Below are 16791 nucleotides of genomic sequence, written 5' to 3' on the forward strand. Positions count from 1 at the left end.
GAGTAGCAAGGACATATGACAAAACATGTCGGGGTCTGGGAGCTGACAGAGTTTGAACTTGCTGGAGCAAACAGAGCAAGCAACTATCTGCTATTCTTGCTCCTTAAAAATGCGTGCCAACCACAAACCATAAGTGACTCTTAATCTCACGAAACAAACTGAGGGTCACTGGGGGGGTGGGGGTCGGGAGAGGGGGGTGGGGTTATGGACATTGGGGAGGGTATGTGCTATGGTGAGTGCTGTGAAGTGTGTAAACCTGGCAATTCACAGACGACCTGTACCCCTGGGGATAAAAATACATTACATGTTTATAAAAAAAATTAAAAATTTTAATAAAAAAAAAAAATGCGTGCCAACCACACAGCCCCTCTGAGGGGTAACGTGGCCCTAGCTATTGAAATTTAAAATGTGTGTATCTTGTTTGTATAGCAGCAAAAGGGGGAAAAGTGCTCCTCTATAAGGGACTAGTTAAATATGGTACAACCACATAAAGAAGTATGACACATACTAAATACTCCGCCAAAAGGCACGGGCATACGCCCCATAAACTTACAGAAGATTTACAGTTAGGGGAAGATCTCCAGAAAATACTTTCAAGTGAAAAAATCGTGAGATAAAAAAAGATAGGATGCTACCTTTTGTGTAAGAGAGAAGACAAAATAGGAATATCTATTCTTCTTTGCTTTACTGATAAAGAAACCCTAGAAGGACATACAAGAAACTAATACCTGTAAGCGCTGATGGGGGTGCAGAATAGATTAGAAAAGAGCTGGAGGTGAGATTCTGCAATGCAGACCTTGTAGATTTTTTTTTTTTTTCCAAATCACATAAATACATCATCTCTGAAAAAGTAAGACCAGGGGTGGGGCGCCTGGGTGGCTCAGTGGGTTAAGCATCCAACTCATAATTTCAGCTCCAGTCATGATCTCAGGGTCTTGAGATCAAGCCCCGCATTGGGCTCCATGCTCAGGAGAGAGTTCACTTGAGAGATTCTCTCCCTCTGCCCCTACCCCATCCCGTCTCTCAAATAAATAAATCTTTAAAAAAAAGAAGAAAAAGTAGGACCAAATTTTAAAATGTATCTGCCTCATGGCCCACCAATTCCAGTCTCGACATCAATTACAATCACTTACACACGTGCCTAAGGATATTTGTTGTAATACAGTTTTTGTGCAAAAAAAAAAAAAAAAAAGAAAAGAAAAAAGAAACAACAAAAATGTCCATTAATAAAATCATAGAATAAACAAGTATGTTCATACTTAAGAATATCAGGCAAGCAGTTAAAACTGTGAAGTAGATCTTTCTACCCACAGGGACAAATCCAAGACTCCCAGAAGGATAGGACACTATTACTGTAACACACACACCCCAGGTAACACCGTGCTAAGTTGAAATAATTCACACCTGTTACCAGTGCTTACTTGTGGACATGGTCTAGAGCGGTAGTCAGTGATCATCTTCTACAAAGAGCCAGACAGTCAATGTTTTAGGTTTTTCAGGCCTTACGGTCTCTGTTGTGCCTAATCACATATGGCCAACACAGCCACAGATAATATACAAATCAATAAGCTGTGTTCCAATAAAACTTTATTTCAAAAACAGAGAGAGAGCCAGACCGGGACTGCAGGCTGTAGTTTGCCAACTACTGGTTCAAAGAGCCAAGGCAGGAGGTGTTGATTAAACAGTCTTTAATTTTTTTTTCTAACAAGGAGAATAAAGTATCTCTTCCTTATCTAATTAAAGTTAACTAAAAATAACACGGTATATTAGTCTGCTCGGGCTTCATAACAAAATACCATAGACTGGGTGGACTGAATAATAAGCATTTATTTTCTAACGGTTCTGGAGGCTGGAAGTCCAAGATCAAGGTGCCAAGGGTGGTTTTTGGTGAGGGCTCTCTTCCTGGCTTGTAGGCTGCTGCCCTCAGTCTGTGTCTTCCCATGTTTTTCCTCTGTGTACATGGAGGCAGAAAGAGCACTCTGGTGTCTTTTCCTCTTCTTACAAGGATATCAGTCCTACTAGATCAGGGATCCATCCTTATGATGTCATGTAACCCTAGCTACCTCCCTAAAGCCGCTACCTACAGTCACATTGGGGGTCAGGCCTTCAACACGTGAGTTTTAAGGAGACACAATTCAGTCTGTTAACAGTGTGTCAGGACTTGTGCTCTATAATAACAAGACACACAGGCTCCTCCTCCCAGAATCCAAAAGAAATAATCAAGATCATGATGGTTCTTAACATCAGAAGGCCCAGCCAAGGATTCTTCCTTCCCTAAACCTCTCTCTTCCTTCTCCTGGAAAGAATGTTCCCTTCTCCAAGGCAGTGCTGCTGTCCTGCCTGGGTGGAAAGTCTTTACCACCCCCTCCACCCCTCACTGACAATGACTGCCTCTCTCTCTCTCTCTTTCTCTCTGGATTCCTCCTCACCTGTCAAGAGGTGCTAGAAAGGCATACGTTGAGAAAACCATGATAATATATCCAGATCACCTTTGGGATTTATGTCTATATATGTCTGTATCTTCCCATATTTATCTATCTAAAACAATCTATTGAGAGAAATTATAAGGAATTGGCTTATGCAATTATAAAGGCTGAGAAATCCAGACCCAAGAGAGCCAATGGTATAGTTGCAGTGGGAGTCTGAGTTCAAATGCAAGAGAAGACCAATGTCTCAAAGACAGGCAGAGAGAGAATTCTTTCTTATCCACCCTTTTATTCTCCTCAGGCCTTCAACTGATTGGATGAGGCCCACCACACTGGGGAGAACAATGTGGTTACTTAGTCTACCAAATCAAGTATTAATCTCATCCAGTAAATCCCTCACAGACACACCCAGAAATAATGTTTAACCAAATGTTTGACACCTTGTGGCCCAGCCAAACTGACACATAAAATTAACCATCACAGCCAGTGACTAGAAACAACTCAAACGTCAACCGGTAGAAGACTGGTTAAATAAATTATGGGACAGCCAGAGAAGTGGATACCGTATAATTGTAAATTTTAAAAAGGTAAGAAAAAAGAATGAACTTCTCTAAATACTGTCATGGAAAGATCAAAAATGGAAAAAGCAAAATGCAGAATACATGTGTAATAGGATACATCTGAGGAGAAAAGGAGGAAAAACTAGCATTTATATTTGTATTTTCTTATATATATGTAAAGAACCTCTAGAAGGAGTACTAAGAAACCCCATTGCTTTCCTGTGAAGACAGGAACTAGGCACATACAAAACAAAGAAGGGAGGGAGAATTTTGACAGCTTCTTCACACTGTCTGGATTTTAACTATGAAAATATAGTACCTGTCCAAAAAAGATTTTAAATAACTGATGACGGGAAAAACAACTGCTGGGCATCTCCGAAGGTCCAGTCTGGAAGTCCTCCATACACATCCAGCCAGTAGTAAAAGCCATGAAGAAAATGAGGTTGTCCCGGCAAATATGGAGAGAAGGAAATAATGTGGAAGTCAGACCCTGGGAACACCAACATTTCGAGGGGTGGGGAAGGGTGCAAGGAGACTGTGCAGGAGCAGACAGAAAGGCAGAGTACAGGAGAGTCTCAGAGGGTATGTAATGGTCTCGCGACGACAAGAAATGTAAAGTACAGACAAGCATTCAGCGGTCGCATCATTTCTGGGATGATATATTTAACCAGAGAGTCTGTATTGTGTTTGCACTTTCTGTAGGAAATAGATCATGTAGTTACATCTCTTCCCTGGAATTTCTTTAGCTGCTGTCAGTGCAACCTGATTTGAGATGTAAATAAACTGCAGAGATAATGCCGGGATCTCGGCAGACTCTGTTCTGCCGCTCGCCCAGGACGAGGGCGGTGATGGATGGTGCCAGGGCCACTGCATAATCTCATCTGTTTTAATACTCAATTATCGCGTCCCTCATCTTCCCCAGAACCCAACTCAACACATTAAAGCCTCTTTGTTCCTTCCACAATGCTAGTATCTCCCTTGAATCTCCAGCCTCCTTTAATATTGTTCATTATTGAAATGAACACAGAAAACCAATTACCCGGGTGGCAGCAGGAGTTGGTCATGTGCCCACCCAGCCGCTCCGGGAACCCGATTCCCGTTGAGATAAATGAGAACCCCCGTGCACAGCCAAGCTGCTCACCTCTCCTCAGGCTCCTGGGAGCCGCCCCGACACAGCCACGGGGCTTGAGACATTCCTGTTCAGCTAGTTCAGTGCGTGTTCGTTGTCACCAGATGCTATGGGAGGGTGCGGCACGACCGAAGTGCGTGGCCAGGCAGCTCTGCAGGCAAAGCCCTTGTTAATGCAGTGAGGGCAGAGACTCTCAGAATACCCGAGTTCAAATCCAGGCTCTGCTAACAAAGCTGTCTGGCTTGGGCAGATTCTTAACTTCTCAGGGCCATGGATCCTCATTTGTGAAATGTAAATAATAATAGTACCCACCTGGGCGCCTGAGTGGCTCCGACGGTGAGGCATCTGCCTTCTGCTCAGGTAATGGTCCCAAGGTCCTGGGATCGAGCCCCATGTCATCGGGCTCCCTGCTCACTGGGGAGTCTGCTTCTCCCTCTGACCCTCCTCCCTCCCATGCTCCCTCTCACATTCTCTCAAATAAATAAAATCTTTAGAAAAAAAAATAGTACCTCCCTGTTATGGGTCGAATTGTGCCCCCCAAAAAATTGAGAGTCCTGACCCCCAATACCTGTGAATGTGACTTTATTTGGAAATAGGATCTTGGCAGATAGAATCAAATTAAGCCTCCTGGATTAGGGTAGCATCTCATTGGGGTAAGCAGTGTCCCTGTGAGGAGAGAGATTTGGAGCCACAGAAAACACATGGAAAAATGCCACGTGATGGCAGGGGCGGAAACGGGAGTGATGCGGCTCCAAGGTGGGGAGCAAGGACAGTCACCAGACGCGGAGAGAGGTGAGGAAGGATTCTCCCTGAGAGGTTTTAGAGGGAGCACGACCTAGCCAACTGCTTGATTTTAGACTTCTAGCCTCCAGAACTAAGAGAAAATAAATGTCTGTTATTTGAAGCCAACCAGTCTCAGTCTGTGGCCACTTGTTACAGCAGCCACAGGGAACTCATATACCTCTTCAAAGGGTTGGTATGAGGATTAATTAATTATACATGCAAAATGCTTAGGAGAGTGTCTAACACCTAGTGAGTCATACAGCAGTGCAGCATTATTGTTATTACCAATTATTATTATTGTGGTAGTCTTGTCCCATAAGCAGGCAAGTGTCCCTCAACACGTCAAATATCAGCTGACAAACAGATTGGGGGCCTCCCACTTTCACAGAAACCTAGAGCTTGTGGTTGGTAAGCAAGTCCTCAGGCTACCTCTGGAGCAGGTGAAGAGCCCAGCTTCTCCCATGTACTCTTTGAGCCACCTTTGCAGGGGTATTGTGACAGGAAGGATGTCCAGGGCATTTGCACAGGCTGACACCGTGCCAAAGATTAGGCTGGTTTCTGCCATACTGAATCACTCTAGTGGAAGAACCAGTTCCTCACTCAAGATTACTGGCGCATGGGAGCACTGTGGCTAAGCACATCAGTCTTGGAGCCAGACTATCCCGGTTCAAATCCCAACCCCGCCCTTACCAGCTCTGTGATCTCTGACAATTCATTAACCCCTCTGAACCTCAGTTTCCGTATCTGTAAAATGGGCAAAAGCTAGCAAGAAGCATATAGTAACATACAGGTGAATAATCTAGAGAAGGTGGGGAAGGAGGCACTTTGTTCAGAACCAACACAGCCTCTCCTTCTCCCACATGCACACAACCTCTGACCCGGTAGCACTTCTCAGGGCATCCCTCTAGCCTAATAAAATCATCTGTTCTTTTGTCGGTCCCTCTGTATAGCCTAAGTTCCTTCACGACAGAGGGTGGGTGTTTTTGGAGTATCCCCAATATATAGAGTCATGACCAAGAACACATACTGAACAAAGTATCTCAATCCTAAGGCATTTACACCCTGGCTTTACGATTTCTCCTCTACTTCCTCCCTGAATTCTTATTTTAACAATAAGTTCCTTTCACTCAAGGGTCAACTAACTGCAGGCCTAATTCGACCACACCCGTTCGTGTACTATCATCTGTAGCTGCTTTCAAGCTATAACAGCAGAATCAAGTAGTGTGCAGTAGGGACCATGTGACCCTCACCATGGGACCCACAAGACTGAAGATAGTCACTAGCTGGCCCTTTACAGAAAAAGTCTGTCAGCTCCTGCTGTCCATCAATTTCTCGGTTTTCACTTAAGTGTATTTTTTTTTTAAGATTTTATTTATTTATTTGACTGAGAGAGTCATCTCAAGTAGGCGGAAAGGCAGGCAGATGGAGAGGGGGAAGCAGGCTCCCTGTTGAGCAGAGAGCCCGATGTGGGGCTCGATCTCAGGACCCTGGGACCACAACCCAAGCCGAAGGCAGAGGCTTAACCCACTGAGCCACCCAGGCACCCCATCATTTAAGTGTATTTTTAAATAGGAAACTTCCTATAACTAATGTGACTGGAAACCAGTATCTCTTGCCATACAGGGAAGGCAGCCATCAAGTCAATACGGCACTACTGAAATAAAGCACAGAGCAGCTACGAGGACTTACCAGGCCTCAGGAAGCCAGGCTGCAGGGCACAGAGCGGAGGTCTCAGCCGGAGATGCCAGGACGGCCGGTGGAAGCTGGAGGCAGGCTACTCTGCAGGAACAAATGCAGAAAGGAAAAAGGAAAGTGTGAGTACCAGATCTTGAGGGACAGCCACACAACAGTGTGGAAAGAGGAAGACTATGCCGATAAAGGACTCAAAGAAGAAATCCTTGGGGCGGAAAAGGAACCAGAATTTCTAAGAGCAGGAGCTCCGAGGACACACAGCCAGAGGGGCCACTGAGAAAGGCAGCAAAGGCTCCTCACAGGATTGAGAAAAATATATATATATATTTTTTTTCAACATCTCAAAGTAGTAAGCATAATTTATAAACCAGATTAGAAAAGAACATCTCAGCATATTTATAATGAAAACAGCTGATGCTAATGAGTGCAATAACATTTAAATAGAAATCTGTTTACCTTCGGGAGATTCATGCAGAACTTCGCTGCTGTACTGACTGATTTAAGGACCAGGGACGGGGCTGATGAACCCTCCTGAGTTTTCTGGATTAAAAGCGTAGCTGGCTGAGGTGCAGAGGTGTACTGACAACCTCAGAGCCTAACCAACCAGTGACTGGGAGTCATCAGAACCACGTGGCAAAGAGGTCGCAGCACCCAACCAGGCCCTATGCTTCCAGTTCTTTCTGTTATGAGCACCACAGACTCCTTGAAAAAGCTGAAAAAGCTAGGCCCCTCCTTCCCAGAAAACTGCACAGAAATACATACACCAAAACTTTTGCATTTACATTTTTTTTCTGTGTTGGAAATGTATTTCTTACACATGAAGAAAAATTAAAAGCAATCTTTAAAAAAAAAAAAAGCCTCAGCCTCATTTTTTATAACACGTTAAGATTCAAGGTCTATTTGAGTGGTAGAGGGAATAGATCTAAAATAAAACAAAAAAAAAATTTCAATTCTTCTCAAAATCTCATTTTAATGAGATTTCTGCAATTTCTTGGCCTGAATAAAAGTTGTAATTGTGGAGTGGTCTTTGGCATGAAAATCAAATTGTCTTCAAATTTTCATTTAAAGGAGACCTGGGTGGCTCAGTCAGTTAAGCATCTGCCTTCAGTTCAGGTCGTGATCCCAGGGCCCAGGGATGAAATCCCACAATGGGCTCCTTGCTCAGCAGGAAGCCTGCTTCTCCCTCTGCCTGTTGTTCCCCCCGTTTGTGTGCTCCCTCTCTCTGACAAACAAATAAATACATAATCTTTTAAAAAAATGTTTGTTTTCATTTAAATGGTACCTGCATAGACAAAAACCCTGAACCCCAGAAATACACAGGAAACGAAAAAATTAATAATCCTATTACTCAGTTGGCTAACTTAGAGTGGGGTTGTGTCAATAAATATCAAATTCTCCAAAATATTTTCAACACTGCATTTACATCAATTTTTTTTCTCTCATCCTTAAGTTAATGAGGCTAGGTGGATGACAGAAGTCCTTATGAATCATATTTCACTTTGAAGATGGACTGGGGGATGCCTGGGTGGCTCAGTGAATTAAGCCTCTGCCTTTGCCTCGGGTCATGATCTCAGGGTCCTGGGATCGAGCCCTGCATCGGGCTCTCTGCTCCGCGGGGAGCCTGCTTCCCTCTCTCTCTCTGCCTGCCTCTCTGCCTACTTGTGATCTCTGTCTGTCAAATAAATAAATAAAATCTTAAAAAAAAAAAAAAGGTTTAAAGATGGATTGGGACACCTGGGTAGCTCACTAAGTTAAGCATCTGCCTTTGGCTCAGGTCATGATCCTGGGATCTGGCTCCCTGCCCAGCCAGGAGTCTGCTTCTCCCTCTCCCTTTGCCCCTCCCCCTGCTTCTGCTCTCTGTCATGCTCTTGTTCTCTCTCTCTCTCTCTCTCTCTCTCTCTCTCAAATAAATAAATAAATAAAAATCTTTAAAAAAAAATTTTTTTTTGAGGGGCGCCTCGGTGGCTCAGTGGGTTAAGCGGCTGCCTTCAGCTCAGGTCATGATCCCAAGCTCCTGGGATCGAGCCCCGCATTGGGCTCCCCACTCAGCAGAGAGCCTGCTTCTCTCTCTCCCTCTGCCTGCCGCTCTGCTTACTTGTACTGTCTAATAAATAAATAAAATCTTTAAAAAGAAATTTGTTTGAAGATGGTCTGAGTAACTCCTGTTAACCTTAAAAATAAAATGGCCAGTTCTTTTACCAGCAAAAATGGGTTTATCTGGGAATAGCAGAGAAGTGCAGTTTAGGACCAGCACTGGCAAAACCGCAGGCAAGTCCGGAGAACAAAGAAAAGAAGTGTTCTTTTAAAGGGGAAAGGGGGATTTAGGGGAGGCTGTTCTGAACTACAAGTCCATTGGCGTAAACTGGGAGTTTGAAGTGGAGTCGCTTCTTTTTGTCTGCGCTGTTGCCAGGGGAGGAGGAAAGCCTAAGCGGCTAAGGTAGTAGCCCCTATAAGCCATGACTCCTCCATTGGCTTTGCAGCTGACTGGTGCTGGCCATGACAGCTCCCCCTGCCAGCCTCCTGCCTCCATCCTAAACAGAGTTTCCTTTTATTAATTTTCACATCCTCCCCTCCCTTTGATGGAGAACTCTGAAAAGCACTACTGACCAAGAGTCACATTTTCCACGTTCAGTGGTTTTGTCCCTCAGCACCAAGGAGGACCTTTCCTGGTTCCCACGTCCTACTTTGGAGGGAGCGTGCAACAGCAGTTGGAAACTACATAAGGCCATGTTTGAGTAACAAGGAAGCTTAGGAGGGAGAAACTCTCAGGCCCTTCCCATCTGTCATCCAAGACCGGTAAGCCTTGGAGATCATTCCGAGGTGTTGAGCCAGCATCACTTTATTGGGCACATCATTTTTTTTTTAAGTTTGAAAGGCAACAAAATACAAAACTTCAAAAAATTATACAACAGAAAAAGTAACATGACCATTCCAAATTGTAAGATGGTTCTAAATCAGGACTCTGGTCTGAAAGTAGGCAACCAAAATACTTACGGGACTTATTCCAACCTTAGGAAGAACGGTTCTCCCTATGGAGGCAAATCTGGACTCGTGTATGCCTCCCAGAGGTCTCCGCCTAGAGCGGCCGTGAGAAAAGAGTGGCCGCCTCGGGAGCACACTGAGAGGAAGAATCCACCGGGTGCATCTGGGAAGATGCAGTGCAAGTTTAAACAGGAAGCAATCGCTGATGAACTTTCTGCGAAACAGTACAACTTCAAAGACATCTTTAAACAGTACTGTTACCCCAAAAGAACTATCTATACCAAGTATTATTCATAATAGTCTGTAAAGTTGTAAATTCAAAAATCATGACTGTGGATGAGAATGCCAAGTTGGTGAATAGTTCAGATGACTTTCACGGATTCTGGAACCTTCTAACCCTTCAGGAAAAACATGTGAAAGAAGAATTTGTCCTGGTTTCAAGATGAGGCTATTCCCTAAAGACTGTAATTCAAAAAAAAAAAAAAAAAAAAAAAAAAAGGAGGTTTCTCCCTTTCACCAGAGCTTGGGAAATGCAGACAAGGGCATTATCTTTCCACAGAAGAAAGGAAACACCAGTGAGAAAAGATACATAGGTCTCATCTGACATCTTGGAAAAGCTGTCAGACGTCGCCTGCCTCAGTTCTGGGAAATCTTAACTTTCAGGTCACCAGATGGTGTGCGGGTCCAGTCAGGGGTGGGTGCTCTCTTTAGATATTTCATGTGTCTCCAAGCGTTTGTTCCCTCGAGTTTGGTGGCACAAAGCAGTTCCTGATAAGGGCTCTTCATCAAGGCTAAAATCTCGGGGTGGGGGGTATCTTTTCTAATAGATGAAATCTCTCGGTAGCAAGATGGAAGGCCTAAGGTCATTGTCTCCTGGAAGCACACGGTGAAAAAACTGCTCCACCAAAGCATGGCTATTTTAATAGAAGCAATCAGGCCTTTATGATACTGAAACGTATCTCCTTTCATCAGCTATGTGTCAAAGGAGAGAGGGGCCAAGTACATTGGTCGCCCTGTGACTATCTCAAAGGGTGAGAGTCTGTGAGTTCCAAATGGGGTGGATCTGAGATTAGAAGGACCAATTACAGTGCTTTCACCCAAAATATCTGGAGGGGTCTCTACACATTTTGCCAGTTGAATCTCACGGAGCCATCAGTGTGTTTGAGTAATCCTGAGGATAGAGGATGGTGTGCACAATGGAAGTGGTGTAAAACCAGCCAAAATAGCACAGACGTGTTGAAACACCTGACCAATAAAATGGGTTCTCCGGCCCCTATGAAGTTCAGGAGAAGTTCCTCGGGTAGGGATAATCTTTTCTAACAGAATTTTGGCTACAGACGAATTGGCCTATCTACAAGAGAAAGCTTTGGTCCACTAAGAAAACATGCAAACTATGACTAAAACATATTTATATCCATGAGACAGGGAAGCTATATGAAATCTATACAAACAGGTTTCCCCGGATTATACTTGGGACAGGTGGGGAAAGTAAGGCAGGCACTTTTTGCAGCCTTATTAAATTTCCCCACCAACCCTGGTTCCAAAATGCTAGCATTTTGTCAGCAGACCAATGGTTTAATGCATACAGAGTGATGAATAATGGGAATTTTAGAATTTCTTATAGGAATGGATGGTTACTTGGTCCAAACCAGAGTTCTCTCTTTTTATCGCGCCAATGATTATTAGATTGCCAATACTGTTCTTCCCTCTCTAGGGACAAGAGTTGGGTATCTCTAGTCAGTTTTTCCAAATTATTATTTGAAAGAACATCCCTTTGGAGCATGACAGAGGTTTGGCTACACGTTTCCTTGGCAGAAATGTTTTTGGCAGAAATATCAGGGAGGTGGTTTACTCTGGCCTCCAGGGACTGGAGTCTGGAATACCCAGGAACCTGCAAACGTACGGCATCTAAAAAATTTTGGACACAGGAGCCAGCCTGCCTGCCTGCCTTCCTTCCTTCTTTCCTTCCTTCCTTCCTTCATGAGAGAAAGAGAAAGAGAGAGAGAGAGAGAGAGAGAGCAAGCAAAAGCACAAGCAGGGGTGGAGGGGCAGAGAGAGTGGAAGAGAGAATCTCAACCAGGCAGGGTCTATGCTCATCATGGAGCCCTACACAGGGCTCAATCTCAGGACCCTGAGATTATGACCTGATCATTGATTCCTGTTATGGAATCAAGAATTGGACGTCTGGGGCACCTGGGTGGCTCAGTGGGTTAAGCCTCTGCCTTCGGCTCAGGTCACGATCTCAGGGTCCTGGGATCCAGCCCCGCATCGGGCTCTCTGCTCAGCAGGGAGCCTGCCCCCACCCCCGCCCCGGTCCCCGCCTGCCCTCTCTGCCTACTTGTGATCTCTGTCAGAAAAATAAATAAATAAAATCTTAAAAAAAAAAAAAAAAAAGAATTGGATGTCTAACTGACTGAGCCACCCAGGTGCCCCCTTAGGAGCCATTTCAAATGGCTGTATGGGGTATGGGGTAGTATGAACTACCCCAAAAGCATACCAGCTATTGGTAGAAATGCTTAGGGTCTTCTTGGCTAAAGTACATGCCAGAGTAAGGGCTAAAAGATGAAGCTGCCATCTCAATGACTTCAAAGAGATGCAAAAACATATTCAGCATATTTACCATTTTCACCCTTTAAATAAGAACCATCAGTGTACCATGAAAAATCTGCTTTGGTCCGAGGAGTTCCCTGTGAATTTCCACAGGGAGTCAAAGGTAATCTGTCAGGAGTTAAGCAGTCATGAAGGGTTTCATCTGGGTGGAAATGTCCTGGTTGTTTCAAGATCAAACGCCCTAAATATAGAACCTGAGTTTGAGCAAACTGCAATTTTTCTTTGGAAACTTTGTGTCCCTTTAAGGCCAAAAGTGGCAATAGGTGAATAATGTTTCCTGTGAAGAGGTTTCAGAAGGGGAGCAGAGAAGCAAATCATCTGCATATTTTAACAAAGTAGAGCCTGCAGAAAACTTTCTATCAACCAAATCAGCTTTTAAATGCTTGTGAGAAGTAAAGACTCTGTGAAACCCCCAGGCATTGCTGTGCAGGTGCATTTCTGTTCCTACCAAGTGAAAGCAAAAAGATATTGGCTATCCTTATCAATAGGAATACTAGAAATGCATTGCACGTATCATCTGCAATGAAAAATTTGCTTCCGGTGGGACTGGGTGTCAGCAACATACAGGGGTTAGGAAAACAGGGTGTCGAGGAATAAAATGTTTATTGCTAATAGGTCCAGGACAAACCTCCATCTTCAGCCACTGGATTTTCTCACAGGTAAAATGGGGTGTTTACAGGGACTACTAGTGCAGGGGATAATGAGACCTTGAGCTTTGTAATCTATATTGGCTCACTGTCTTGAAGGACTTCCTTATAGGCTACTGATTAATTCTGGGAAGAGGTTTGGAGGGATCTGTCTGAATCCTGATGGGCGCTGCATAGTAGATTCTGCCCATAAAGAAGATGGTAGCTGACCCAACAGGAATCAATGATCAGGGTCCCTAGACTCAGCTACAGGGCAACATCAGAGATAGAACCAAGAAAAGATGTCAAAGGGCCATTTAATTCCCCTGGTTGGCTATTTTGGTTACTACTGTTAAATTCCAAAATCAGTTTCCTCTTTTGAGAGGAAGAAATTATGACAAGAGACTTTTCTAAGAAGTCTTGGCCTAATAAATGAATAGGACCTGAGGAACTAAGGAGAAAAAGGTGCCTCTCTCTCGAAGGACCTAGACAAAAGGGAAGAGGTTCAGAGACAGGAACCTGTTGAGGTTTATCAGAGACCCCCAGCATTTGAACTGTCTTAGTATCCTGAGGCAGGAGCTGCTTTATGACAGTGGGGTTGGGCACTGAGAGGGTAGCTCTAGCATAAGCAGAGACACAGGCAGATTCATTCTAAATGGTCTCTCCACGTCAAGGAATAGGACTGGGAAGTTCCTTGGAGCCCACCATTGGGAATTGAGGACACCGGAAAGACTGAGCAGAGGGCAGAAGGTGCCTGGGATGCTGAAATATGTAACATCTTATGCCAGTGCCCTGGCTCTTTGCAGTAACAGGAGAAACTAGAAGGGTTTTGGTTTTGTTTAGGGGCCCTCACCTGCTGGAGTTGAAAAATTTGAGGATTTTCACAGTCTTTTAGTGGACTCATCTAGGGTATGAGCAAGCAGGTTTGCCAAATTAACTAAATCTGAACTGCCCAAAATTTCCCATTCCACCCTGGTTCTTTGGTCTGACTCCTTCCAGAAGCAGGCTGTTCCAAACAGAGTAAAGAAAAAATCACCTCAGCCCACTAATAAACACAGAATTAAATACTACGCTGATGGATTCAACATCTAAAGGAAAAACAGGGGTGCCTGGGTGGCTCAGCGGGTTAAGCCTCTGTCTTCAGCTCAGGTCATGATCTCAGGGTCCTGGGATCAAGCCCCACATCCGGCTCTCTACTCAGCCGGGAGCCTGCTTCCTCCCTCTCTCTCTCTGCCTGCCTCTCTGCCTGCTTGTGATCTGTTTGTCAAATAAATTAAAAAATCTTTAAAAAAAAAAAAGGTGAGGAACTTTGTAAACACTCTTTTAATATTTAAATGGATTCTCAGAAGACTTAACTTTAAAGAGGAGGTTTTAACAGGTTCAGGAGAAGAGGGAGCAGGGGGAGGTTTCAAGGGAAGGGAAGTCTGGCAAAGAACAGAGGGAAATGGCCAAGGAGGCACCGCCTGAGCGCAGGCCTCGAAGTGGGAGGAAACCCAGGAGGAGAGGAAGAGAAAAAAAGAGACATTTTGACTTCTTTCAATTATTTGTTTGCCTCAGTTAATTTAGAAATACTCTCCCGCAAAAAGGCAAACTTACAATCCCGAAAACATTTGGAAACCTCAAGGTACAATTTACAATAAGTATCTCATTCAGTTTGTTTGGTTTTGTTTTAGGAGCCCTGGCTTTCTAAGTTAATTTTGAGTAAAATAAGTTAGGTGAGTAAAATAAGAACGGAAGTTCCCCATAATGGCCATGGATGGACTAAACTACTTTTGATTAAGTCGGTCGTTTCCTCAGAAATGTGCACGAGGAGGGACCACAGTTTTTAAATATAACACCAGTGCCATCCCAGTAGGAGGTGATCTTCAAGCATTTCGAGGACTAGGATCCCATTTCCTAGAGCTTTTTCTCTAGAGCAAAGAGGGAAAATTCCTAAACAGCACCGTTTCAACAGGAACAGTCCGGTTCCAGAGGGATCAGACCAAAGGCCAGCACAATTCCAAAGGGCACAATCCGGTCCCAAAAAGGAACAGGACCAAAAGCCAACCAAGTACACTGAGGAAGGGCAAAGACTTAAATAAAAGCTGTAGAGGGGCACCTGCGGGACTCAATTGCTTAAGTGCCGGGTTTTGTTTTTTCTTTTTTCTTTCTTTTTTTTTTTTTTTTTAAGATTTTGTTAGAGCACGAGAGCACGTGCACAAGGAGAGCTGCAGGCAGAGGGAGGGGCACGTTCCACGCTAAGCCGGGAGCCGCGTGCCGTACTTGACCCCAGGACCCATTACAACCTGAGCTGAAGTCAGACGCTTAACCAACTGGGCCACCCAAGGTGGCCCGTAAGCGCCAACTCTTGATGTCTGGTCAGGTCATGATCTCAGAATCGGGAGATTAAACCCCGAGTGCAGCTCACGCCGGGCCTAGAGCCTGCTTGGGATTCCCTCTCTCCCTCTCCCGCTGCCCCTCCCCCACCTCGCTCCCTCTCTGAAAATAAACCAAAAAGGCCTGTAGAGCTCAGACACAAAGAGAGCAGACCTCCGTATGTAGGAGAAAACCTACCCTCAGGCTCCAGGGTCCCCGAGAAAGCACTGAGCTCTGCTGGCTCTGTGGGCGCCCGCACCAGCTTCCTCACCAGCCTCGGAGCTGTTTGGGGTCTTCTCTGGATCCCACCTCTGATCACCAGGTAACATGACCCTTAAAAATAAACCTGCCAGGTGTTTCGCCAGCAAAAACAAACTTATCCTAGTTGTTACTACTACAACTCCTCAAAACAAAAGAGAGCTTTTTTTGTTGTTGTTTCTTTTAACCAGAGGAAAGGGGAGGAGTTAGCGGGGCTCTTATAAACAAAGAATCCATTGGCGCAAACTGGGAGTTCTGAGTATAGTGGCTTCTCATTGGTTGAATTGTGAGAGTCTCTCATTGGCTGGGCTGTTGCCAAGGCAGAAGGCAAGCCTTTCTTCCTTCCCTTGTGCAAGGTTCATCTCTTCCTTTTGGGTCTGTAGTTGGCAAGGAGTGGTAGAGTGTGAGAGCTCCCCCTGCCTCCCAACTCCATTCTAAATGAGGTTTCTTGTTGGTAATTTTCACACCCTCAAATGAGTTCCTGTGATATTATGACTCATAATAAGGAATATATATTTGATCTTGTCCCATTCCTGGCACAGAGCTCGTAAAACCTTTGGAATTTCCTAAGTGATGAGATCAATCAAGGCGTCTTTTGTTATGTTAACCAGGTACCTTTTGGACCCACACAGAAGGATGCGGGCTGGCTGCCAGGAGGATAGAAACCTTCAGGGACACCTTGGGTGGCTCCTTAGTTAAGTATATGCCTCTTGATTTGGGCTCAGGTCAGGATCTCACGAGATCAGGCCACAGCAGCCCCTGGCAGCCCATGGTAGCCGGGGTAAGGCCACCTGTTGGCCATGGAACTTGCTTAAGATTCTCTATCTCTGAGACACCTGAGTGGCTCAGATGGTTGCGTGTCTGCCTTTGGCTCAGGTCATGATCTCATCATGGTCCTCGGATCGAGCCCCAAGTACAGCTCCCAGATCAGCAGGAAGCCTGCTTCTCCCTCTCCCTCTGCCTCTCCCCCTCCTCGAGCTCTCTCTTTCTCTCAAATGAATAAATAGAAATCTTTGGGGTGGGGGGAGGGATAAAAATATCCTCCCTCTGCCCCTTCCCCCTTTTCTAAATAAAAAAAAAATTAAGTTAAATTTTTAAAAAGTAGGGTTGGGGAAAGTTCCAATCCAGTCTCCAGCTCCGGAGAGGAGAGAGGGGCTGGAGGTTGAATCAGTCACCTACGGTCAATGATTTAATCAATCGCACTATTCTAATGAAGCCTCCATAAAAACTCAGAAGGACTGGATTCAGAGAGCTTCTGGGTTAGTGCACACGTGCAGGTGCCAAACTCGGAGAGGGTACAGAAGCTCCACGCCCCTTTCCTCATACTTTGCCCTACACAACCCTTCCATCTGGCTGTTCCCGAGTTACAT

The 16791-nt window shown here is 44.8% G+C and overlaps 1 long non-coding RNA gene across 2 annotated transcripts in view; it reads right to left on the reverse strand.

The window, feature by feature from the left end:
• The window catches only part of LOC125090270 (uncharacterized), a 75951-nt gene extending 60366 nt beyond the window's left edge, over positions 1-15585 (reverse strand). For both annotated transcript variants that reach the window (XR_007124262.1, XR_007124263.1), the window contains exons 1-2: positions 15362-15585; positions 6588-6677 (exon numbers count right to left, since the gene is read on the reverse strand). This is a non-coding gene — a long non-coding RNA (uncharacterized LOC125090270). The remainder of the gene's footprint in view (positions 1-6587; positions 6678-15361) is intronic.
• Positions 15586-16791: the final 1206 nt, after the last annotated feature.

Source organism: Lutra lutra, chromosome 18 (assembly GCF_902655055.1).
Source record: "Lutra lutra chromosome 18, mLutLut1.2, whole genome shotgun sequence".
Taxonomy (NCBI): Eukaryota; Metazoa; Chordata; class Mammalia; order Carnivora; family Mustelidae; genus Lutra; species Lutra lutra.